This window comes from Pleurodeles waltl, chromosome 6, assembly GCF_031143425.1.
Source record: "Pleurodeles waltl isolate 20211129_DDA chromosome 6, aPleWal1.hap1.20221129, whole genome shotgun sequence".
Taxonomy (NCBI): domain Eukaryota; kingdom Metazoa; phylum Chordata; class Amphibia; order Caudata; family Salamandridae; genus Pleurodeles; species Pleurodeles waltl.
Genome location: NC_090445.1, coordinates 18420919 through 18447471, shown reverse-complemented (window position 1 = coordinate 18447471; position 26553 = coordinate 18420919). Strand labels below are relative to the sequence as shown.

At 48.9% G+C, this 26553-nt stretch overlaps 1 protein-coding gene across 2 annotated transcripts in view; it reads right to left on the bottom strand.

Moving 5' to 3' along the window:
- HMCN2 (hemicentin 2) overlaps positions 1 to 26553 on the bottom strand; it is an 816728-nt gene that overhangs the window by 528800 nt on the left and 261375 nt on the right. The gene's annotated exons all lie outside the window — the stretch shown is intronic.

The following is a 26553-nucleotide window of genomic DNA, read 5'->3' as shown; positions in this document are numbered from 1 at the left end:
CTTAGTGGCTGTCCTGACTGGCCAGTGACTCCTCCTTGTTGCTTTCTTTGTTCCCTCCAGCCTTGCCGCCAAAAGTGGAGGTCGTGGCCGGAGGGGGCGGGCAACTCCACTAAGCTGGAGTGCCCTGCTGGGCTGTGACAAAGGGGTGAGCCTTTGAGGCTCACCGCCAGGTGTTACAGCTCCTGCCTGGGGGAGGTGTTAGCATCTCCACCCAGTGCAGGCTTTGTTACTGGCCTCAGAGTGACAAAGGCACTCTCCCCATGGGGCCAGCAACATGTCTCTAGTGTGGCAGGCTGCTGGAACTAGTCAGCCTACACAGACAGTCGGTTAAGTTTCAGGGGGCACCTCTAAGGTGCCCTCTGGGGTGTATTTTGCAATAAAATGTCCACTGGCATCAGTGTGCATTTATTGTGCTGAGAAGTTTGATACCAAACTTCCCAGTTTTCAGTGTAGCCATTGTGGTGCTGTGGAGTTCGTGTTTGACAGACTCCCAGACCATATACTCTTATGGCTACCCTGCACTTACAATGTCTAAGGTTTTGCTTAGACACTGTAGGGGCACAGTGCTCATGCACTGGTACCCTCACCTATGGTATAGTGCACCCTGCCTTAGGGCTGTAAGGCCTGCTAGAGGGGTGTCTTACCTATACTGCATAGGCAGTGAGAGGCTGGCATGGCACCCTGAGGGGAGTGCCATGTCGACTTACTCATTTTGTTCTCACTAGCACACACAAGCTGGTAAGCAGTGTGTCTGTGCTGGGTGAGGGGTCTCTAGGGTGGCATAATACATGCTGCAGCCCTTAGAGACCTTCCCTGGCATCAGGGCCCTTGGTACCAGAGGTACCAGTTACAAGGGACTTATCTGGGTGCCAGGGTGTGCCAATTGTGGAATCAATGGTACATTTTAGGTGAAAGAACACTGGTGCTGGGGCCTGATTAGCAGGGTCCCAGCACACTTCTCAGTCAAGTCAGCATCAGTATCAGGCAAAAAGTGGGGGGTAACTGCAACAGGGAGCCATTTCTTTACACAAGCCCCCCCCAGCCCACAGGCCAGGAGACTCAGCCAAAGCTGGGAGAGTCTTCCTAGTCTGTCAGGCGAGGAAGAGTAGAGGAAATAGGCTGGTTTGTTGCAGGGCCTACTCTGCCTTACATCCTCCTGTTCAGGTCATTCCCTCTGGGGAACTGACCCACTTCCACAGTGATAGGACCTAGTCTGAACTGCCTCTTGTCTGTGCTTTTTATGTCTTCACCCATTCTCTCTATTTTGGGGTTAGAGGTATCCACCTCTGCTAATCTTATCTTAGCCAGGGTCACCCCTAGCTTACCCAACGAGGTTACCCAGATCTGGAGTAACCCCACCATGACCAACAGGGTCAGGGGGCCTAACTTGCTATTTGGCATGGGGTCAGACCACCATGCCAAGGATAGTGCAGCCATAAAGGCTAACACCCAGCAGAGGCCACTGACAGCTGTCAGTGCCCAGAACCACACCTTTAGCTCTTTTCCTACAATGGAAGGGGCTAAGTTACAGGCTTCTTTGGGTTCAGGGTGCCTGTCTGCTGTATTAGAGTGGGGGGTTACCACATCTTGGAGTAAACACCCTTCTTCCACTCTTTCTTCTGTTAGCTGAGGAGCCACCCACTCAGGCTTAACAGTTGCCTGACTAGCCAGGACTTCTTGTGGGTCAGGTTGGACTTTATCAGAGCCACTTTTGGAGTTCTCCCCTACTGGAGCAGAATCTCCTTGGCTTGCTGGAACCTTGGCTAAAGGTTGTCCACCTTTCCTACTCTGTTTCCTTTTCTTTTTCTTCTGGGGCCTACTTGCATTTACTGCAGAGGTAGGCACTCCAGAATCCTTGGGAGAGGACTGGCACTGGACCAGTTCCTCTCTTGGGCTCTGACTAACCTCTGGGTAGTCATTTCCAAGGAGACAATCAAGGGGGAGGTCTGTACTGACTACCACCCTTCTCCAGCTAAAAGTCCCACCCACTTCTATGGGCACAAAAGCCACTGGCCTACAAGTGACCCTGTCTGGGCTAACTCTTACTCTGGCAGTCTCACCTGGGATGTACTGGTTTGAGAACACCAGCCTGTCATGCACAATAGTGTGACTGGCACAAGTGTCTCTCAGGGCAGTGGCTGGGATTCCATTCACCAGTAGGTGGTGGAAGTGTCTACTTCCCTCTGGAATCTCCAACTCACCTGTTGGGCCCTTTTTCCAGTTGAAGGCTATGAAGACCTCCTCATCTGAGGAGTCATCTCCAATGGCTACACTGGTTACCCCTGGGATTTTGCTAGGGGGTTTGTTTTTGGGACAAGAAGTGTCCTTGGTGTGGTGCCCTGTCTGTTTACACTTATGGCACCATGCCTTAGTGGCATCCCAGCTCTTACCCTGGTACCCACCTTTGTTTTGGGTTGTGTCTCTGGGCCCACCCACTTGGTCTGGTTTTTGGGGGCCTACAGGGGACTCTTTTTCTTTGTTTCTAGTGTCACCCACTTTCTCCTGGGGAGGCTTTGTAACCCCTTTCTTTTGGTCACCCCCAGTGGAAGTTTTGGTTACCCTATTCTTGACCCAGTGGTCTGCCTTCTTTCCCAATTCTTGGGGAGAAATTGGACCTAGGTCTACCAGATACTGATGCAACTTTTCATTGAAGCAGTTACTTAAAATGTGTTCTTTCATAAACAAATTATAAAGCCCAACATAGTCATAATCTTCATTTCCAGTTACGCAACCATCCAGTGTTTTCACTGAGTAGTCAACATAATCAACCCAGGTCTGGCTCGAGGATTTTTGAGCCCCCCTGAATCTAATCCTATACTCCTCAGTGGAGAATCCAAAGCCCTCAATCAGGGTACCCTTCATGAGGTCATAAGATTCTGCATCTTTTCCAGAGAGTGTGAGGAGTCTATCCTTACACTTTCCTGTGAACATTTCCCAAAGGAGAGCACCCCAGTGAGATTTGTTCACTTTTCTGGTTACACAAGCCCTCTCAAAAGCTGTGAACCATTTGGTGATGTCATCACCATCTTCATATTTAGTTACAATCCCTTTAGGGATTTTCAACATGTCAGGAGAATTTCTGACCCTATTTATGTTGCTGCCACCATTGATGGGTCCTAGGCCCATCTCTTGTCTTTCCCTTTCTATGGCTAGGATCTGTCTTTCCAAAGCCAATCTTTTGGCCATCCTGGCTAGCTGGATGTCCTCTTCACTGGAGTTATCCTCAGTGATTTCAGAGTTGTTGGCCCCTCCTGTGAGGGAACCAGCATCTCTGACTATTATTTGTGGAGTCAGGGCTTGAGAGGCCCTGTTCTCCCTAAATAGGACTGGTAGGGGGGAATTTTCCTCCAAGTCACTATCTTCATCCTCTGTGTTGCCATCCTCAGAGGGGTTGGCCTTTTCAAACTCTGCCAACAGCTCCTGGAGCTGTAGTTTGGAAGGTCTGGGGCCCATTACTATTTTCTTTATTTTACAGAGTGACCTTAGCTCCCTCATCTTAAGATGGAGGTAAGGTGTGGTGTCGAGTTCCACCACATTCATCTCTGCACTAGACATTATGCTTCTAAAAGTTGGAATACTTTTTAAGAATCTAAAACTAGTTCTAGGTTCTAATTCAAACTTTTAACAAACTTTTAAACTCTAAAAGAAATGCTAACAGGGACTAACACAAGGCCCTAGCAGGACTTTAAAGAATTTAGAAAACTTTTCAAATTGCAAAAATCAATTTCTAATGACAATTTTGGAATTTGTCGTGTGATCAGGTATTGGCTGAGTAGTCCAGCAAATGCAAAGTCTTGTACCCCACCGCTGATCCACCAATGTAGGAAGTTGGCTCTGTATGTGCTATTTCAAAGTAAGGAATAGCATGCACAGAGTCCAAGGGTTCCCCTTAGAGGTAAAATAGTGGTAAAAATAGATAATACTAATGCTCTATTTTGTGGTAGTGTGGTCGAGCAGTAGGCTTATCCAAGGAGTAGTGTTAAGCATTTGTTGTACATACACATAGACAATAAATGAGGTACACACACTCAGAGACAAATTCAGCCAATAGGTTTTCTATAGAAAAATATCTTTTCTTAGTTTATTTTAAGAACCACAGGTTCAAATTTAACATGTAATATCTTGTTTGAAAGGTATTGCAGGTAAGTACATTAGGAACTTTGAATCATTTCAATTGCATGTATACTTTTCAAGTTATTCACAAATAGCTATTTTAAAAGTGGACACTGCAATTTTCACAGTTCCTGGGGGAGGTAAGTTTTTGTTAGTTTTACCAGGTAAGTAAGACACTTACAGGGTTCAGTTCTTGGTCCAAGGTAGCCCACCGTTGGGGGTTCAGAGCAACCCCAAAGTTACCACACCAGCAGCTCAGGGCCGGTCAGGTGCAGAGTTCAAAGTGGTGCCCAAAACGCATAGGCTTCAATGGAGAGAAGGGGGTGCCTCGGTTCCAGTCTGCCAGCAGGTAAGTACCCGCGTCTTCGGAGGGCAGACCAGGGGGGATTTGTAGGGCACCGGGGGGGACACAAGCCCACACAGAAATTTCACCCTCTGCGGCGCGGGGGCGGCCGGGTGCAGTGTTAGAACAAGCGTCGGGTTCGCAATGGAAGTCAATGAGAGATCAAGGGATCTCTTCAGCGCTGCAGGCAGGCAAGGGGGGGCTTCCTCGGGGAAACCTCCACTTGGGCAAGGGAGAGGGACTCCTGGGGGTCACTTCTGCAGTGAAAGTCCGGTCCTTCAGGTCCTGGGGGCTGCGGGTGCAGGGTCTTTTCCAGGCGTCGGGACTTAGGTTTCAGAGAGTCGCGGTCAGGGGAAGCCTCGGGATTCCCTCTGCAGGCGGCGCTGTGGGGGCTCAGGGGGGACAGGTTTTGGTACTCACAGTCGTAGAGTAGTCCGGGGGTCCTCCCTGAGGTGTTGGTTCTCCACCAGCCGAGTCGGGGTCGCCGGGTGCAGTGTTGCAAGTCTCACGCTTCTTGCGGGGAGATTGCAGGGTTCTTTAAAGCTGCTCCTTTGGATAAAGTTGCAGTCTTTTTGGAGCAGGTCCGCTGTCCTCGGGAGTTTCTTGTCGTCATCGAAGCAGGGTAGTCCTCAGAGGATTCAGAGGTCGCTGGTCCCTTTGGAAGGGCGTCGCTGGAGCAGAGTTCTTTGGAAGGTAGGAGACAGGCCGGTGAGTTTCTGGAGCCAAGGCAGTTGTTGTCTTCTGGTCTTCCTCTGCAGGGGTTTTCAGCTAGGCAGTCCTTCTTCTTGTTGTTGCAGGAATCAAATTTTCTAGGGTTCAGGGTAGCCCTTAAATACTAAATTTAAGGGCGTGTTTAGGTCTGGGGGGTTAGTAGCCAATGGCTACTAGCCCTGAGGGTGGGTACACCCTCTTTGTGCCTCCTCCCAAGGGGAGGGGGTCACAATCCTAACCCTATTGGGGGAATCCTCCATCTGCAAGATGGAGGATTTCTAAAAGTTAGAGTCACCTCAGCTCAGGACACCTTAGGGGCTGTCCTGACTGGCCAGTGACTCCTCCTTGTTGCTTTCTTTGTTCCCTCCAGCCTTGCCGCCAAAAGTGGGGGCCGTGGCCGGAGGGGGCGGGCAACTCCACTAAGCTGGAGTGCCCTGCTGGGCTGTGACAAAGGGGTGAGCCTTTGAGGCTCACCGCCAGGTGTTACAGCTCCTGCCTGGGGGAGGTGTTAGCATCTCCACCCAGTGCAGGCTTTGTTACTGGCCTCAGAGTGACAAAGGCACTCTCCCCATGGGGCCAGCAACATGTCTCTAGTGTGGCAGGCTGCTGGAACTAGTCAGCCTACACAGACAGTCGGTTAAGTTTCAGGGGGCACCTCTAAGGTGCCCTCTGGGGTGTATTTTGCAATAAAATGTACACTGGCATCAGTGTGCATTTATTGTGCTGAGAAGTTTGATACCAAACTTCCCAGTTTTCAGTGTAGCCATTGTGGTGCTGTGGAGTTCGTGTTTGACAGACTCCCAGACCATATACTCTTATGGCTACCCTGCACTTATAATGTCTAAGGTTTTGCTTAGACACTGTAGGGGCACAGTGCTCATGCACTGGTACCCTCACCTATGGTATAGTGCACCCTGCCTTAGGGCTGTAAGGCCTGCTAGAGGGGTGTCTTACCTATACTGCATAGGCAGTGAGAGGCTGGCATGGCACCCTGAGGGGAGTGCCATGTCGACTTACTCATTTTGTTCTCACTAGCACACACAAGCTGGTAAGCAGTGTGTCTGTGCTGAGTGAGAGGTCTCTAGGGTGGCATAATACATGCTGCAGCCCTTAGAGACCTTCCTTGGCATCAGGGCCCTTGGTACTAGAAGTACCAGTTACAAGGGACTTATCTGAATGCCAGGGTGTGCCAATTGTGGAATCAATGGTACATTTTAGGTGAAAGAACACTGGTGCTGGGGCCTGATTAGCAGGGTCCCAGCACACTTCTCAGTCAAGTCAGCATCAGTATCAGGCAAAAAGTGGGGGGTAACTGCAACAGGGAGCCATTTCTTTACAATATTTAAAATTGTCTCTTCTACTTACCTTTCAATAAAAAGTCACATTGTTCATCAATCCTATAATGTTTGAGTTTCCTTTACTTCACCCCTCTGCACCTGTGCTACTAACCCCTTGAGTGCTTGACTTTGTTACCCCCATAGAGTAAAGGTCTCAAAGGGAGTACCTTGGATATCCAATAGAAGTGAACTAATATTGGTGGCCCTGGGACACAAGTCCTCAATTGCTGTATCCTCCCAGGATACTGCTCTGTAAGAACTGATGCCCCAGGCACCCCAAAAAAGGCCTCACAGCCACCACCTCCCGCAAGTTGAAATTTGGAAATATTTAGGGTTTTAAATAAGAGTAAGAAGTTAGAGGCTTTCATGCATGCAATTACAGAGGTATCACTCCGTGAGAAACTGCCTCCAAGGCTTTTCTAAGGCAAGAGACTCGGGGCTTTTACAAACTGCATTCTGAAGTATGTTCAACAGTATTACAATAATACTACTCATGCACCACAAAATGCTATTCGCTAAACTACGTGTGGAGGTCTTCACCACTGCCTCTCCTATCTATTGTGGGGCCTAATCACAAAGATAAGGAGGCACGTGTATATTTACTACTAGTAAACGTATTCTTACAGTTTTGAGTAATTTTACTCCTTTGGGCTATTCACAAAATATGAGTGTAAAGTTACTCAAAAGTATAGACTTATATGTCACCACCCCCTGAAACACAGAGATGGATAAAATATATGAGTGTAAAGTTACTAATGCCAAAAAGAAGAAGTGGTAAGGCTATCACCACACATGGCCAACTACTGACACTGCAACACGCTTCCATAAAAAATAACGGACGTGGGATTTGTATTAGAACCCCAGAGGAAATATTGGTAAATTAAATTGAAATATTTCAACTTTTTCGATTTATATATGCACAATTAATTAAATTAAATTAAAATATTTCATCTTTTTAGATGTATATATGCACAATTAATTTAATGTTAACAATTTTAAATACCATTAAAATATTTTATAAAGTATTTAAACAACCTTTTTTATTTTGACCATAACTGTAACTTTAATTTGTAAAAAATAATTAAATTAATTTAAATACATTGCATACATACCTTTTTGCAACTATTAATACATAATTAAATAAACATATTATTTAGGTGGAATCTTTTAAATTAATAAATCTTTATAATAAATCTTTAAAAAATAATGTTCATTTAATATGCTTAAATTAATTAATTATTTAAATAAAATTAAGTTAAGTATGCTGTGGGTGTCGGGTGCAGAGTAGTCAGGACTTGCCGATCCGGGGACGCTCTGGAGTCCATGGTTGTTGTCTCTTCATAGATAGGGCCGCTGTCCACAGGTGTTCTTGGTCCTCTCTGATGCGGGCAGTCCTCTGGAAGCTTGGCAGAGGTCGCTGGACCTGCAGGACGCGTTGCCTTCTTTTGCAGGGTTTTTGATGCAGGAGACAAGGTGGTAGGGCTGGGGCCAAGTCAGTTTTTGTCTTCCTCCTTCTCTGCTGGGGTTTCAGCTTAGCAGTCCTTCTTCTTTCTTGCGAGGTCCCCAGGAATCTGACCAACTGGGTTCAGGGGAGCCCTTAAATCCTGGATTTAGGGGTGTTACAGAGGTCAGAGGTCAGTAGGCAATGCTACAGTCCCTGAGTGTATCTATACCCTTCTTGTGTCCACTCCCTCTAGGGAGGGGGGCACAGACCTAACACTATTGGTCCCTGTCCTCCAAACCAAGATGGAGGATTTAGCAAGGAGGGGGTCACCTCAGATCTGGACACTTTAGGGGTGGACCCAGCCGAGGTGGTCACTCCTCCCTGCTTTACCTGCCAGACCTGCTGCCAAAAGTGGGGCTTTGTCTGGGGGACGGGCAACTCCACAAGCTGGGGTGCCCTGAAGCACTGTAACAAGAGGCTTGAGCCTTTGAGACTCACCGCCAGGTGTTACAGTTCCTGAAGGGGGGAGGTGTGAAGCACCTCCACCTAGCACAGGCTTTGTTTCTGGCCACAGAGAGCACAAAGGCTCTCACCCCATGTGCTCAGAAACTCATCTGGAAGTGGCAGGCTGGCACAGACCAGTCAGTCCTTGTAGGAAGTTGGCTCTGTATGCACTATTTCAAAGTAAGGAATAGTATGCACAGAGTCCAAGGGTTCCCCTTAGAGGTAAGATAGTGGCAAAAAGAGATAATACTAATGCTCTATTTTGTGGTAGTGTGGTCGAGCAGTAGGCTTATCAAAGGAGTAGTGTTAAGCATTTGTTGTACATACACACAGGCAATAAATGAGGAACACACACTCAGAGACAATTCCAGGCCAATAGGTTTTTGTGATAGAAAAATATCTTTTCTTAGTTTATTTTAAGAACCACAGGTTCAAATTCTACATGTAATATCTCATTTGAAAGGTATTGCAGGTAAGTACTTTAGGAACTTTGAATAATCACAATAGCATATATACTTTTTACATAAAACACATTTAGCTGTTTTAAAAGTGGACACAGTGCAATTTTCACAGTTCCTAGGGGAGGTAAAGTAATGTTAGTTCTTGTAGGTAAGTAAACCACCTACGGGGTTCAAATTGGGGTCCAAGGTAGCCCACCGTTGGGGGTTTAGAGTAACCCCAAAGTTACCACACCAGCAGCTCAGGGCCGGTCAGGTGCAGAGTTCAAAGTGGTGCCCAAAACGCATAGGCTTCAAAGGAGAGAAGGGGGTGCCCCGGTTCCAGTCTGCCAGCAGGTAAGTACCCACGTCTTCGGAGGGCAGACCAGGGGGGTTTTGTAGGGCACCGGGGGGGACACAAGTCCACACAAAAAGTACACCCTCAGCAGCGCGGGGGCGGCCGGGTGCAGTGTGCAAACAAGCGTCGGGTTTCCAATGGGAGTCAATGGGAGACCAAGGGGTCTCTTCAGCGGTGCAGGCAGGCAGGGGGGGGGCTCCTCGGGGTAGCCACCACCTGGGCAAGGGAGAGGGCCTCCTGGGGGTCACTCCTACACTGGAGTTCCGATCCTTCAGGTGCTGGGGGCTGCGGGTGCAGGGTCTTTTCCAGCCGTCGGGATTTTAGAGTCAGGCAGTCGCGGTCAGGGGGAGCCTGGGGATTCCCTCTGCAGGCGTCGCTGTGGGGGATCAGGGGGGACAACTTTGGTTACTCACAGGCTCAGAGTCGCTGGAGGGTCCTCCCTGAGGTGTTAGTTCTCCACCAGTCGAGTCGGGGTCGCCGGGTGCAGTGTTGCAAGTCTCACGCTTCTTGCGGGGATTGCAGGGGTCTTTAAATCTGCTCCTCTGAAACAAAGTTGCAGTCTTTTTGGAACAGGGCCGCTGTCCTCGGGAGTTTCTTGTTTCTCTTGAAGCAGGGCAGTCCTCTGAGGATTCAGAGGTCGCTGGTCCTGGGGAAAGCGTCGCTGGAGCAGGGTTCTTTAGAAGGCAGGAGACAGGCCGGTAGGACTGGGGCCAAAGCAGTTGGTGTCTTCTTTTCTTCTTCTGCAGGGGTCTTTCAGCTCAGCAGTCCTCTTCTTCTTGTAGTTGCAGGAATCTAACTTCTTAGGTTCAGGGGAGCCCTTAAATACTAAATTTAAGGGCGTGTTTAGGTCTGGGGGGTTAGTAGCCAATGGCTACTAGCCCTGAGGGTGGGTACACCCTCTTTGTGCCTCCTCCCAAGGGGAGGGGGTCACAATCCTAACCCTATTGGGGGAATCCTCCATCTGCAAGATGGAGGATTTCTAAAAGTTAGAGTCACCTCAGCTCAGGACACCTTAGGGGCTGTCCTGACTGGCCAGTGACTCCTCCTTGTTGCTTTCTTTGTTCCCTCCAGCCTTGCCGCCAAAAGTGGGGGCCGTGGCCGGAGGGGGCGGGCAACTCCACTAGCTGGAGTGCCCTGCGGTGCTGGAACAAAGGGGGTAAGCCTTTGAGGATCACCACAAGGTATTACAGCTCCTGCCTGGGGGAGGTGATAGCATCTCCACCCAGTGCAGGCTTTGTTACAGGCCACAGAGTGACAAAGGCACTCTCCCCATGTGGCCAGCAACATGTCTCGAGTGTGGCAGGCTGCTAGAACCAGTCAGCCTACACAGGTAGTTGGTTACGGTTTCAGGGGGCACCTCTAAGGTGCCCTCTGGGGTGTATTTTACAATAAAATGTACACTGGCATCAGTGTGCATTGATTGTGCTGAGAAGTTTGATACCAAACTTCCCAGTTTTCAGTGTAGCCATTATGGTGCTGTGGAGTTCGTGTTTGACAGACTCCCAGACCATATACTCTTATGGCTACCCTGCACTTACAATGTCTAAGGTTTTGCTTAGACACTGTAGGGGCACAGTGCTCATGCACTGGTGCCCTCACCTATGGTATAGTGCACCCTGCCTTAGGGCTGTAAGGCCTGCTAGAAGGGTGACTTATCTATACTGCATAGGCAGTGTGAGGTTGGCATGGCACCCTGAGGGGAGTGCCATGTCGACTTACTCGTTTTGTTCTCACCAGCACACACAAGCTGGCAAGCAGTGTGTCTGTGCTGAGTGAGGGGTCCCCAGGGTGGCATAAGCTATGCTGCAGCCCTTAGAGACCTTCCCTGGCATCAGGGCCCTTGGTACCAGGGGTACCAGTTACAAGGGACTTACCTGGATGCCAGGGTGTGCCAATTGTGTAAAACAAAAGTACAGGTTAGGGAAAGAACACTGGTGCTGGGGCCTGGTTAGCAGGCCTCAGCACACTTTCAATTCAAAACATAGCATCAGCAAAGGCAAAAAGTCAGGGGGTAACCATGCCAAGGAGGCATTTCCTTACACAACCCCCCCCCCCAAACGAAAGAGGATGAGACTAACCTTTCCCAAGAGAGTCTTCATTTTCTAAGTGGAAGAACCTGGAAAGGCCATCTGCATTGGCATGGGCAGTCCCAGGTCTGTGTTCCACTATAAAGTCCATTCCCTGTAGGGAGATGGACCACCTCAACAGTTTTGGATTTTCACCTTTCATTTGCATCAGCCATCTGAGAGGTCTGTGGTCAGTCTGAACTAGGAAGTGAGTACCAAAGAGGTATGGTCTCAACTTCTTCAGGGACCAAACCACAGCAAAGGCCTCCCTCTCAATGGCACTCCAACGCTGCTCCCTGGGGAGTAACCTCCTGCTAATGAAAGCAACAGGCTGGTCAAGGCCATCATCATTTGTTTGGGACAAAACTGCCCCTATCCCATGTTCAGAGGCATCTGTTTGCACAATGAATTGCTTGGAGTAATCTGGAGCTTTTAGAACTGGTGCTGTGCACATAGCTTGTTTCAGGGTGTCAAAGGCCTGTTGGCATTCTACAGCCCAGTTTACTTTCTTGGGCATTTTCTTGGAGGTGAGTTCTGTGAGGGGTGTCACAATGGATCCATATCCCTTCACAAACCTCCTATAGTACCCAGTCAAGCCAAGGAATGCCCTGACTTGAGTCTGGGTTTTTGGAGCTGCCCAGTCCAGAATAGTCTGGATCTTAGGCTGGAGTGGCTGAACTTGGCCTCCACCTACAAGGTGTCCCAAGTAAACCACAGTTCCCTGCCCTATCTGGCATTTGGATGCCTTGATAGAGAGGCCTGCAGATTGCAGAGCCTTCAAAACCTTCTTCAGGTGGACCAGGTGATCCTGCCAGTTGGAGCTAAAGACAGCAATATCATCAAGATAAGCTGCACTAAAGGACTCCAAACCAGCAAGGACTTGATTCACCAACCTTTGGAAGGTGGCAGGGGCATTTTCTAAGCCAAAGGGCATAACAGTGAACTGATAATGCCCATCAGGTGTGGAGAATGCTGTCTTTTCTTTTGCTCCAGGTGCCATTTTGATTTGCCGGTACCCTGCTGTTAAGTCAAAGGTACTTAAGACTTTGGCAGCACCTAATTTGTCTATCAGTTCATCAGCTCTAGGAATGGGATGGGCATCTGTCTTGGTGACAGAATTAAGTCCTCTGTAGTCCACACAAAACCTCATCTCTCTCTTTCCATCTTTGGTGTGAGGTTTGGGGACTAAGACCACTGGGCTAGCCCAGGGGCTGTCAGAGTGCTCAATTACTCACAATTCCAGCATCTTGTGGACTTCCACCTTGATGCTTTCCTTAACTTGATCAGACTGTCTGAATATTTTGTTTTTGACAGGCATGCTGTCTCCTGTGTCCACATCATGGGTACACAGGTGTGTCTGACCAGGGGTTAGAGAAAAGAGCTCAGCAAACTGTTGCAGGACCTTCCTACAGTCAGATTGCTTTTGGCCAGAGAGGGTGTCTGAATAGATCACTCCATCTACTGAGCCATCATTAGGGTCTGATGACAGAAGATCAGGGAGAGGCTCACTCTCAGCTTCCTGATCCTCATCTGTTACCATTAAAAGATTCACATCAGCCCTGTCATGGAAGAGCTTAAGGCGGTTCACATGGATCACCCTCTTGGGGCTCCTGCTTGTGCCCAGGTCCACCAGGTAGGTGACCTTACTCTTCCTCTCTAGCACTGGGTAAGGGCCACTCCATTTGTCCTGAAGTGCCCTGGGAGCCACAGGCTCCAGAACCCAGACTTTCTGCCCTGGTTGAAATTCAACCAGTGCAGCCTTTTGGTCATACCAAAACGTCTAGAGCTGTTGGCTGGCCTCAAGGTTTTTGCTTGCCTTTTCCATGTACTCTGCCATCCTTGAGCGAAGGCCAAGTACATAGTCCACTATGTCTTGTTTAGGCTCATGAAGAGGTCTCTCCCAGCCTTCTTTCACAAGAGCTAGTGGTCCCCTTACAGGGTGGCCAAACAGAAGTTCAAAGGGTGAGAATCCTACTCCCTTCTGAGGCACCTCTCTGTAAGCGAAGAGCAGACATGGCAGGAGGACATCCCATCTCCTTTTGAGTTTTTCTGGGAGCCCCATGATCATGCCCTTTAATGTCTTGTTGAATCTCTCAACAAGGCCATTAGTTTGTGGATGATAGGGTGTAGTGAATTTATAAGTCACGCCACACTCATTCCACATGTGTTTCAGGTATGCTGACATGAAGTTGGTACCTCTGTCAGACACCACCTCCTTAGGGAAGCCCACTCTGGTAAAGATACCAATGAGGGCCTTGGCTACTGCAGGGGCAGTAGTCGACCTAAGGGGAATAGCTTCAGGATACCTAGAAGCATGATCCACTACTACTAGGATGTACATATTTCCTGAGGCTGTGGGAGGTTCAAGTGGACCCACTATGTCCACACCCACTCTTTCAAAGGGGACCCCCACCACTGGGAGTGGAATGAGGGGGGCCTTTGGATGGCCACCTGTCTTACCACTGGCTTGACAGGTGGTACAGGAGACACGAAACTCCTTAACTTTCTGGGACATATTGGGCCAGTAGTGGTTGACTACTCTCTCCCACGTCTTGGTTTGTCCCAAATGCCCAGCAAGGGGAATATCATGGGCTAAGGTCAGTATGAACTCTCTGAACTCCTGAGGCACTACCACTCTCCTAGTGGCACCAGGTTTGGGATCTCTTGCCTCAGTGTACAGGAGCCCATCTTCCCAATAGACCCTATGTGTTCCAGTTTTCTTGCCATTGGACTCTTCAGCAGCTTGCTGCCTAAGGCCTTCAAGAGAGGGACAGGTTTCTTGCCCCTTACACAACTGCTCCCTTGAGGGTCCCCCTGGGCCTAAGAGCTCAACCTGATAAGGTTCTAACTCCATAGGCTCAGTTCCCTCAGAGGGCAGAACTTCTTCCTGAGAAGAGAGGTTCTCTTTTTGTTGTTGTGTTGCAGTTGGTGTCCCAGCTGACTTTCCTTTTCTCTTGGTAGGCTGGGCCCTTTTTCCAGACTCCAGCTCTACTTTTTCACCCTGTGCCTTGCACTGTGCCCTTGTCTTGACACACACCAGTTCAGGGATACCCAGCATGGCTGCATGGGTTTTTAGTTCTACCTCAGCCCATGCTGAGGACTCCAGGTCATTTCCAAGCAAACAGTCTACTGGGATATTTGAGGAGACCACCACCTGTTTCAGGCCATTGACCACTCCCCACTCTAAAGTTACCATAGCCATGGGATGTACTTTAGTCTGATTGTCAGCGTTGGTGACTAATAGAGCATTAGTATTATCTCTTTTTGCCACTATCTTACCTCTAAGGGGAACCCTTGGACTCTGTGCATGCTATTCCTTACTTTGAAATAGCACATACAGAGCCAACTTCCTACATTGGTCGATCAGCGGTGGGGTACAAGACTTTGCATTTGCTGGACTACTCAGCCAATACCTGATCACACAACAAATTACAAAAATTGTCATTAGAACTTGATTTTTTGCAATTTGAAATTTTTCTAAAGTCTTTAAAGTCCTGCTAGGGCCTTGTGTTAGTCCCTGTTAGCATTTCTTTTAGAGTTTAAAAGTTTGTAAAAGTTTGAATTAGATTCTAGAACCAGATTCTTAAAAAGCATTCCAACTTTTAGAAGAATAATGTCTAGTACAGATATGAATGTGGTGGAACTCGACACCACACCTTACCTCCATCTCCAGATGAAAGAGCTAAGGTCACTCTGTAAAATAAGAAAAATAACAATGGGCTCCAGACCTACCAAACTACAGCTCCAGGAGCTGTTGGCAGAGTATGATAGAGCCAACCCCTCTGTGGATAACACAGATGAAGATGATAGTGAATTGGAGGAAGATTCCCCCCTACCAGTCCTATCTAGGGAGGACAGGGCTTCTCAAGCCCTGACTCCAAAAATACTAGTCAGAGATGCTGGCTCCCTCACAGGAGGGACCAGCACCTCTGAAATCACTGAGGATAACTCCAGTGAAGAGGACATCCATTTAGCCAGGATGGCCAAAAGATTGGCTTTGGAAAGACAGATCCTAGCCATAGAAAGGGAAAGACAAGAGATGGGCCTAGGACCCATCAATGGTGGCAGCAACATAAATAGGGTCAGAGATTCTACTGACATGTTGAAAATCCCTAAAGGGATTGTAACTAAATATGAAGATGGTGATGACATCACCAAATGGTTCACAGCTTTTGAGAGGGCTTGTGTAACCAGAAAAGTGAACAAATCTCACTGGGGTGCTCTCCTTTGGGAAATGTTCACAGGAAAGTGTAGGGATAGACTCCTCACACTCTCTGGAAAAGATGCAGAATCTTATGACCTCGTGAAGGGTACCCTGATTGAGGGCTTTGGATTCTCCACTGAGGAGTATAGGATTAGATTCAGGGGGGCTCAAAAATCCTCGAGCCAGACCTGGGTTGACTTTGTAGACTACTCAGTAAAAACACTAGATGGTTGGATTCAAGGCAGTGGTGTAAGTAATTATGATGGGCTGTACAATTTATTTGTGAAAGAACACCTATTAAGTAATTGTTTCAATTATAAACTGCATCAGCATCTGGTGGACCTAGGACCAATTTCTCCCCAAGAATTGGGAAAGAAGGCGGACCATTGGGTCAAGACTAGGGTGTCCAAAACTTCCACAGGGGGTGACCAAAAGAAAGGGGTCACAAAACCTCCCCAGGGGAAAGGTGGTGAGACAGCCAAAAACAAAAATAGTAAAGAGTCTTCTACAGGCCCCCAAAAACCTGCACAGGAGGGTGGGCCCAGAGCCTCTTCACAAAACAATTCTGGGTACAAGGGTAAAAACTTTGATCCCAAAAAGGCCTGGTGTCGAAACTGTAGTCAGTCTGGACACCAAACTGGAGACAAGGCCTGTCCCAAGAAAGATACCACTTCTAACTCCCATACAGCTAAAACTGGAATGGCCAGTCTCCAAGTGGGATCAACAGTGTGCCCAGAGCAAATCAGGTGTCACACTGAAGCTACATTAGTCTCTGAGGGTGGGGTGGATTTAGCCACACTGGCTGCCTGGCCCCCTAACATGCAAAAATACAGGCAGCAGCTCTTAATTAATGGGACAAGTGTAGAGGGCCTGAGGGATACAGGTGCCAGTGTCACCATGGTGACATAGAAACTGGTTTCCCCTGGCCAATACCTGGCTGGACAAACTTATCCAGTCACCAACGCTGACAATCAGACTAAAGTACATCCCATGGCTATGGTAACTTTAGAGTGGGGAGGGGTCAATGGCCTGAAACAGGTGGTGGTCTCCTCAAATATCCCAGTAGACTGTTTGCTTGGAAATGACCTGGAGTCCTCAGCATGGGCTGAGGTAGAACTGAAAACCCATGCAGCCATGCTGGGTATCCCTGAACTGGTGTGTGTCAAGACAAGGGCACAATGCAAGGCTCAGGGTGAAAAAGTAGAGCTGGAGTCTGGAAAAATGGCCCAGCCTACCAAGAGAAAAGGAAAGTCAGCTGGGAAACCAGCTGCAACACAACACCAAAAAGAGAACCTCTCTTCTCAGGAAGAAGTTCTGCCCTCTGAGGGAACTGAGCCTATGGAGCTGGAACCTTATCAGGTTGAGCTCTTGGGCCCAGGGGGACCCTCAAGGGAAGAGTTGTGTAAGGGACAAGAAACCTGTCCCTCTCTTGAAGGCCTTAGGCAGCAAGCTGCTGAACAGTCCAAAGGCAAGAAAAATGGAACACATAGGGTCTATTAGGAAGATGGACTCCTGTACACTGAGGCAAGAGATCCCAAACCTGGTGCCACTAGGAGAGTGGTAGTGCCTCAGAGTTTCAGAGAGTTTATTCTGACCTTAGCCCATGATATTCCCCTTGCTGGGCATTTGGGACAAACCAAGACGTGGGAGAGGTTAGTCAACCACTTCTACTGGCCCAATATGTCCCAGAAGGTTAAGGAGTTTTGCCTCTCCTGCCCCACCTGTCAAGCCAGTGGTAAGACAGGTGGGCATCGAAAGACCCCCCTCATTCCACTTCCAGTGGTGGGGGTCCCCTTTGAAAGAGTGGGTGTGGACATAGTTGGTCCACTAGAACCTCCCACAGCCTCAGGAAATATGTATATCCTAGTAGTAGTGGATCATGCTACTAGGTATCCTGAAGCTATTCCCCTTAGGTCGACTACTGCCCCTGCAGTAGCCAAGGCCCTCATTGGTATCTTTACCAGAGTGGGCTTCCCTAAGGAGGTGGTGTCTGACAGAGGTACCAACTTCATGTCAGCATACCTAAAACACATGTGGAATGAGTGTGGAGTGACTTACAAATTCACTACACCATATCATCCACAAACTAATGGCCTTGTTGAGAGATTCAACAAGACATTAAAGGGCATGATCATGGGGCTCCCAGAAAAACTCAAAAGGAGATGGGATGTCCTCTTGCCATGTCTGCTTTTCGCTTACAGAGAGGTGCCTCAGAAGGGAGTAGGATTCTCACCCTTTGAACTTCTGTTTGGCCACCCTGTAAGGGGACCACTTGCTCTTGTTAAAGAAGGCTGGGAGAGACCTCTTCATGAGCCTAAACAAGACATAGTGGACTATGTACTTGGCCTTCGCTCAAGGATGGCAGAGTACATGGAAAAGGCAAGTAAAAACCTTGAGGCAAGCCAACAACTCCAGAAGTTGTGGTATGACCAAAAGGCTGCACTGGTTGAATTCCAACCAGGGCAGAAAGTCTGGGTTCTGGAGCCTGTGGCTCCCAGGGCACTTCAGGACAAATGGAGTGGCCCTTACCCAGTACTAGAGAGGAAGAGTCAGGTCACCTACCTGGTGGACCTGGGCACAAGCAGGAGCCCCAAGAGGGTGATCCATGTGAACCGCCTTAAGCTCTTCCATGACAGGGCTGATGTATATCTGTTGATGGTAACAGATGAGGACCAGGAAGCTGAGAGTGAACCTCTCCCTGATCTCCTCTCATCAGACCCTAAAGATGGCTCAGTGGATGGAGTGATCTACTCAGACACCCTCTCTGGCCAACAGCAGGCTGACTGTAGGAAGGTCCTGCAACAGTTTGCTGAACTCTTTTCCCTAACCCCTGGTCAGACACACCTGTGTACCCATGATGTGGACACAGGAGACAGCATGCCTGTCAAAAACAAAATATTTAGACAGTCTGACCAAGTTAAGGAAAGCATCAAGGTGGAAGTCCACAAGATGCTGGAATTGGGAGTAATTGAGTACTCTGACAGACCCTGGGCTAGCCCAGTGGTCTTAGTCCCCAAACCTCACACCAAAGAAGGAAAGAGAGAGATGAGGTTTTGTGTGGACTACAGAGGTCCCAACTCTGTCACCAAGACAGATGCTCATCGCATTCCTAGAGCTGATGAGCTAATAGACAAATTAGGGGCTGCCAAATTCTTAAGTACCTTTAACTTAACAGCAGGGTACTGGCAAATCAAAATGGCCCTTGGAGCAAAAGAAAAGACAGCATTCTCCACACCTGATGGGCATTATCACTTCACTGTTATGCCCTTTGGTTTAAAGAATGCCCCTACCACCTTCCAAAGGTTGGTGAATCAAGTCCTTGCTGGGTTGGAATCCTTTAGTGCAGCTTATCTTGATGATATTGCTGTCTTCAGATCCATCTGGCAGGATCACCTGGTCCACCTGAAGAAGGTTTTGAAGGCTCTGCAATCTGCAGGCCTCTCTATCAAGGCATCCAAATGCCAGATAGGGCAGGGAACTGTGGTTTACTTGGGACACCTTTTAGGTGGAGGCCAAGTTCAGCCACTCCAGCCTAAGATCCAGACTATCCTGGACTGGGCAGCTCCAAAAACCCAGACTCAAGTCAGGGCATTCCTTAGCTTAACTGGGTACTATAGGAGGTTTGTGAAGGGATATGGATCCATTGTGACAGCCCTCACAGAACTCCCCTCCAAGAAAATGCCCAAGAAAGTAAACTGGACTGTAGAATGCCAACAGGCCTTTGACACCCTGAAGCAAGCTATGTGCACAGCACCAGTTCTAAAAGCTCCAGATTACTCCAAGCAATTCATTGTGCAAACAGATGCCTCTGAACATGGGATAGGGGCAGTTTTGTCCCAAACAAATGATGATGGCCTTGACCAGCCTGTTGCTTTCATTAGCAGGAGGTTACTCCCCAGGGAGCAGCATTGGAGTGCCATTGAGAGGGAGGCCTTTGCTGTGGTTTGGTCCCTGAAGAAGTGGAGACCATACCTCTTTGGTACTCACTTCCTAGTTCAGACTGACCACAAACCTCTCAGATGGCTGATGGAAATGAAAGGTGAAAATCCAAAACTGTTGAGGTGGTCCATCTCCCTACAGGGAATGGACTTTATAGTGGAACACAGACCTGGGACTGCCCATGCCAATTCAGATGGCCTTTTTAGGTTCTTCCACTTAGAAAATGAAGACTCTCTTGGGAAAGGTTAGTCTCATCCTCTTTCGTTTGGGGGGGGGTTGTGTAAGGAAATGCCTCCTTGGCATGGTTACCCCCTGACCTTTTGCCTTTGCTGATGCTATGTTTTGAATTGGAAGTGTGCTGAGGCCTGCTAACCAGGCCCCAGCACCAGTGTTCTTTCCCTAACCTGTACTTTTGATTCCACAATTGGCACACCCTGGCATCCAGATAAGTCCCTTGTAACTGGTACCTCTGGTACCAAGGGCCCTGATGCCAGGGAAGGTCTCTAAGGGCTGCAGCATGTCTTATGCCACCCTGGAGACCCCTCACTCAGCACAGACACACTGCTTGCCAGCTTGTGTGTGCTGGTGAGAACAAAACGAGTAAGTCGACATGGCACTCCCCTCAGGGTGCCATGCCAGCCTCTCACTGCCTATGCAGGTATAGATGAGTCACCCCTCTAGTAGGCCTTACAGCCCTAAGGCAGGGTGCACTATACCATAGGTGAGGGCACCAGTTCATGAGCACTGTGCCCCTACAGTGTCTAAGCAATACCTTAGACATTGTAAGTGCAGGGTAGCCATAAGAGTATATGGTCTGGGAGTCTGTTTTACACGAACTCCACAGCACCATAATGGCTACACTGAAAACTGGGAAGTTTAGTATCAAACTTCTCAGCACAATAAATGCACACTGATGCCAGTGTACATTTTATTGTAAAATACACCACAGAGGGCACCTTAGAGGTGCCCCCTGAAACTTAACCGACTATCTGTGTAGGCTGACTGGTTCCAGCAGCCTGCCACACTAGAGACATGTTGCTGGCCCCATGGGGAGAGTGCCTTTGTCACTCTGAGGCCAGTAACAAAGCCTGCACTGGGTGGAGATGCTAACACCTCCCCCAGGACGGAGCTGTAACACCTGGCGGTGAGCCTCAAAGGCTCACCCCTTTGTCACAGCACCGCAGGACCCTCCAGCTTAGTGGAGTTGCCCGCCCCCTCCGGCCACGGCCCCCACTTTTGTCGGCAAGGCTGGAGGAAACAAAGAAAACAACAAGGAGGAGTCACTGGCCAGTCAGGACAGCCCCTAAGGTGTCCTGAGCTGAAGTGACTCTAACTTTTAGAAATCCTCCATCTTGCAGATGGAGGATTCCCCCAATAGGATTAGGGATGTGACCCCCTCCCCTTGGGAGGGGGCACAAAGAGGGTGTACCCACCCTCAGGGCTAGTAGCCATTGGCTACTAACCCCCCAGACCTAAACACGCCCTTAAATTTAGTATTTAAGGGCTTCCCTGAACCTAAGATTTTAGATTCCTGAAACTACAAGAAGAAGAAGACTGCTGAGCTGAAAAACCCCTGCAGAGGAAGAACAGAAGACACCAACTGCTTTGGCCCCAGTCCTACCGGCCTGTCTCCTGCCTTCCAAAGAACCCTGCTCCAGCTACGCTTTCCAAAGGACCAGCGACCTCTGAATCCTCTGAGGACTGCCCGACTTCAAGAAAGACAAGAAACTCCCGAGGACAGCGGCACTGCTCCAAAAGACCTGCAACTTTGTTTCAAGGAGCAGACTTAAAGACCCCTGCAACTCCCCGCAAGAAGCGTGAGACTTGCAACACTGCACCCGGCGACCCCGACTCGACTGGTGGAGAACCAACACCTCAGGGAGGACCCTCCGGCGACTCCGAGACCGTGAGTAACCAAAGTTGTCCCCCCTGAGCTCCCACAGCGACGCCTGCAGAGGGAATCCCGAGGCTCCCCCTGACCGCGACTGCCTGAACCTAAAGTCCCGACGGCTGGAAAAGACCCTGCACCCGCAGCCCCCAGCACCGGAAGGAACGGAACTCCTGTGCAGGAGTGACCCCCAGGAGGCCCTCTCCCTTGCCCAGGTGGTGGCTACCCCGAGGAGCCCCCCCCTTGCCTGCCTGCGACGCTGAAGAGATCCCTTGATCTCTCATGGACTTCCATTGAAAACCCGACGCGTGTTTGCACACTGCACCCGGCCACCCCCGCGCTGCTGAGGGTGTACTTTCTGTGGTGACTTGTGTCCCCCCCGGTGCCCTACAAAACCCCCCTGGTCTGCCCTCCGAAGACGTGGGTACTTACCTGCTGGCAGACTGGAACCGGGGCACCCCCTTCTCTCCATTGAAGCCTATGTGTTTTGGGCACCTCTTTGACCTTTGCACCTGACCGGCCCTGAGCTGCTGGTGTGATAACTTTGGGGTTGCTCTGAACCCCCAACAGTGGGCTACCTTGGACCAAAAACTGAAACCTGTAAGTGATTTACTTACCTGACAAAACTAACAAAAACTTACCTCCCCCAGGAACTGTGAAAATTGCACTGTGTCCACTTTTAAAACAGCTTATTGTGTTTTATGTAAAAAGTATACATGCTAATGTAATGATTCAAAGTTCCTAAAGTACTTACCTGCAATACCTTTCAAATGAGATATTACATGTAGAATTTGAACCTGTGGTTCTTAAAATAAACTAAGAAAATATATTTTTCTATAACAAAACCTATTGGCTGGATTTGTCTCTGAGTGTGTGTTCCTCATTTATTGCCTGTGTGTATGTACAACAAATGCTTAACACTACTCCTTTGATAAGCCTACTGCTTGACCACACTACCACAAAATAGAGCATTAGTATTATCTCTTTTTGCCACTATCTTACCTCTAAGGGGAACCCTTGGACTCTGTGCATGCTATTCCTTACTTTGAAATAGCACATAATCTCTGACCCTAGTTATGTTGCTGCCACCATTGATGGGTCCTAGGCCCATCTCTTGTCTTTCCCTTTCTATGGCTAGGATCTGTCTTTCCAAAGCCAATCTTTTGGCCATCCTGGCTAGCTGGATGTCCTCTTTACTGGAGTTATCCTCAGTGATTTCAGAGAGGTTGGTCCCTCCTGTGAGGGAACCAGCATCTCTGACTATTATGTTTGGAGACAGGGCTTGAGAGGCCCTGTTCTCCCTAGTTAGGACTGGTAGGGGGGAATTTTCCTCCAAGTCACTATCTTCATCCTCTGTGTTGCCATCCTCAGAGGGGTTGGCCTTTTCAAACTCTGCCAAAAGCTCCTGGAGCTGTAGTTTGGAAGGTCTGGGGCCCATTGTTATTTTCTTTATTTTACAGAGTGACCTTAGCTCCCTCATCTTAAGATGGAGGTAAGGGGTGATGTCGAGTTCCATCACATTCACACCTGTACTAGACATTATGTGTAAGGAAATGCCTCCTTGGCATGGTTGCCCCCTGACTTTTTGCCTTTGCTGATGCTATGTTTACAATTGAAAGTGTGCTGAGGCCTGCTAACCAGGCCCCAGCACCAGTGTTCTTTCCCTAACCTGTACTTTTGTATCCACAATTGGCAGACCCTGGCATCCAGATAAGTCCCTTGTAACTGGTACTTCTAGTACCAAGGGCCCTGATGCCAAGGAAGGTCTCTAAGGGCTGCAGCATGTCTTATGCCACCCTGGAGACCTCTCACTCAGCACAGACACACTGCTTGCCAGCTTGTGTGTGCTAGTGAGGACAAAACGAGTAAGTCGACATGGCACTCCCCTCAGGGTGCCATGCCAGCCTCTCACTGCCTATGCAGTATAGGTAAGACACCCCTCTAGCAGGCCTTACAGCCCTAAGGCAGGGTGCACTATACCATAGGTGAGGGTACCAGTGCATGAGCATGGTACCCCTACAGTGTCTAAACAAAAACCTTAGACATTGTAAGTGCAGGGTAGCCATAAGAGTATATGGTCTGGGAGTTTGTCAAACACGAACTCCACAGCACCATAATGGCTACACTGAAAACTGGGAAGTTTGGTATCAAACTTCTCAGCACAATAAATGCACACTGATGCCAGTGTACATTTTATTGTAAAATACACCCCAGAGGGCACCTTAGAGGTGCCCCCTGAAACTTAACCGACTATCTGTGTAGGCTGACTAGTTTTAGCAGCCTGCCACAAACCGAGACATGTTGCTGGCCCCATGGGGAGAGTGCCTTTGTCACTCTGAGGCCAGTAACAAAGCCTGCACTGGGTGGAGATGCTAACACCTCCCCCAGGCAGGAATTGTCACACCTGGCGGTGAGCCTCAAAGGCTCACCTCCTTTGTGCCAACCCAGCAGGACACTCCAGCTAGTGGAGTTGCCCGCCCCCTCCGGCCAGGCCCCACTTTTGGCGGCAAGGCCGGAGAAAATAATGAGAAAAACAAGGAGGAGTCACTGGCCAGTCAGGACAGCCCCTAAGGTGTCCTGAGCTGAAGTGACTCTAACTTTTAGAAATCCTCCATCTTGCAGATGGAGGATTCCCCCAATAGGGTTAGGATTGTGACCCCCTCCCCTTGGGAGGAGGCACAAAGAGGGTGTACCCACCCTCAGGGCTAGTAGCCATTGGCTACTAACCCCCCAGACCTAAACACGCCCTTAAATTTAGTATTTAAGGGCTACCCTGAACCCTAGAAAAATGAGATTCCTGCAACTACAAGAAGAAGGACTGCCTAGCTGAAAAACCCCTGCAGAGGAAGACCAGAAGACGACAACTGCCTTGGCTCCAGAAACTCACCGGCCTGTCTCCTGCCTTCCAAAGATCCTGCTCCAGCGACGCCTTCCAAAGGGACCAGCGACCTCGACATCCTCTGAGGACTGCCCCTGCTTCGAAAAGACAAGAAACTCCCGAGGACAGCGGACCTGCTCCAAGAAAGGCTGCAACTTTGTTTCCAGCAGCCTTGAAAGAACCCTGCAAGCTCCCCGCAAGAAGCGTGAGACTTGCAACACTGCACCCGGCGACCCCGACTCGGCTGGTGGAGATCCAACACCTCAGGAGGGACCCCAGGACTACTCTGATACTGTGAGTACCAAAACCTGTCCCCCCTGAGCCCCCACAGCGCCGCCTGCAGAGGGAATCCCGAGGCTTCCCCTGACCGCGACTCTTTGAATCCGAAATCCCGACGCCTGGGAGAGACCCTGCACCCGCAGCCCCCAGGACCTGAAGGACCGGACTTTCACTGGAGAAGTGACCCCCAGGAGTCCCTCTCCCTTGCCCAAGTGGAGGTTTCCCCGAGGAACCCCCCCCTTGCCTGCCTGCCGCGCTGAAGAGATCCCGAGATCTCTCATAGACTAACATTGCGAACCCGACGCTTGTTTCTACACTGCACCCAGCCGCCTCCGCGCCGCTGAGGGTGAAATTTCTTTGTGGGCTTGTGTCCCCCCCGGTGCCCTACAAAACCCCCGTGGTCTGCCCTCCGAAGGCGCGGGTACTTACCTGCAAACAGACCGGAACCGGGGCACCCCCTTCTCTCCACTCTAGCCTATGTGTTTTGGGCACCACTTTGAACTCTGCACCTGACCGGCCCTGAGCTACTGGTGTGGTGACTTTGGGGTTGCTCTGAACCCCCAACGGTGGGCTACCTTGGACCAAGAACTGAACCCTGTAAGTGTCCTACTTACCTGGTAAAACTAACAAAAACTTACCTCCCCCAGGAACTGTGAAAATTGCACTGTGTCCCCTTTTAAAAACAGCTATTTGTCAATAACTTGAAAAGTATACATGCAATTTTTATGATTTAAAGTTCCTAAAGTACTTACCTGCAATACCTTTCGAATGAGATATTACATGTAGAATTTGAACCTGTGGTTCTTAAAATAAACTAAGAAAAGATATTTTTCTATAACAAAACCTATTGGCTGGATTTGTCTCTGAGTGTGTGTACCTCATTTATTGTCTAGGTGTATGTACAACAAATGCTTAACACTACTCCTTGGATAAGCCTACTGCTCGACCACACTACCACAAAATAGAGCATTAGTATTATCTATTTTTTACCACTATTTTACCTCTAAGGGGAACCCTTGGACTCTGTGCATGCTATTCCATACTTTGAAATAGCACATACAGAGCCAACTTCCTACATTGGTGGATCAGCGGTGGGGTACAAGACTTTGCATTTGCTGGACTACTCAGCCAATACCTGATCACACGACAAATTCCAAAATTGTCATTAGAAATTCATTTTTGCAATTTGAAATTTTTCTAAATTCTTAAAAGTCCTGCTAGGGCCTTGTGTGTTAAGTCCCTGTTTAGCATTGTCTTTTAGAGTTTAAAAGTTTGTTAAAAGTTTGAAATTAGATTCTAGAAACAGTTTTAGATTCTTTAAAAAGTCTTCCAACTCTTAGCAAAATAATGTCTGATACAGAGATGAATGTGGTGGAACTCGACACCACACCTTACCTCCATCTTAAAATGAGGGAGCTAAGGTCTCTCTGTAATATCAAAAAAATAACCATTGGCTCCAGACCTACCAAAATTCAGCTCCAGGAGCTGTTGGTAGAGTTTGAAAAAGCCAACCCCTCTGATGATGACCTCACAGAGGAAGAGATTAGTGACTTGGAGGCCAATGTCCCTCCTCCAGTCCTAAATAGGGAGAACAGGACCCCTCAAGTCCTGTCTCCAACTGTGTTAGTCAGAAATAGTGAGTCCCTCACAGGAGGGTCCCACATTTCTGAAATCACTGAGGATGCTCTCAGTGAAGATGACCTCCTGTTAGCCAGGATGGCCAAAAGATTGGCTTTAGAGAGACAGCTCCTAGCCATAGAAAGGGAAAGACAAGAGATGGGCCTAGGACCCATCAATGGTGGCAGCAATATAAATAGGGTCAGAGATTCTCCTGACATGTTAAAAATCCCCAAAGGGATTGTGACAAAATTTGAAGATGGTGATGACATCACCAAGTGGTTCACAGCTTTTGAGAGGGCTTGTGTAACCAGAAAAGTGAACAGATCTCACTGGGGTGCTCTCCTTTGGGAAATGTTCACTGGAAAGTGTAGGGATAGACTCCTCACACTCTCTGGAAAAGATGCAGAATCTTATGACCTCATGAAGGGTACC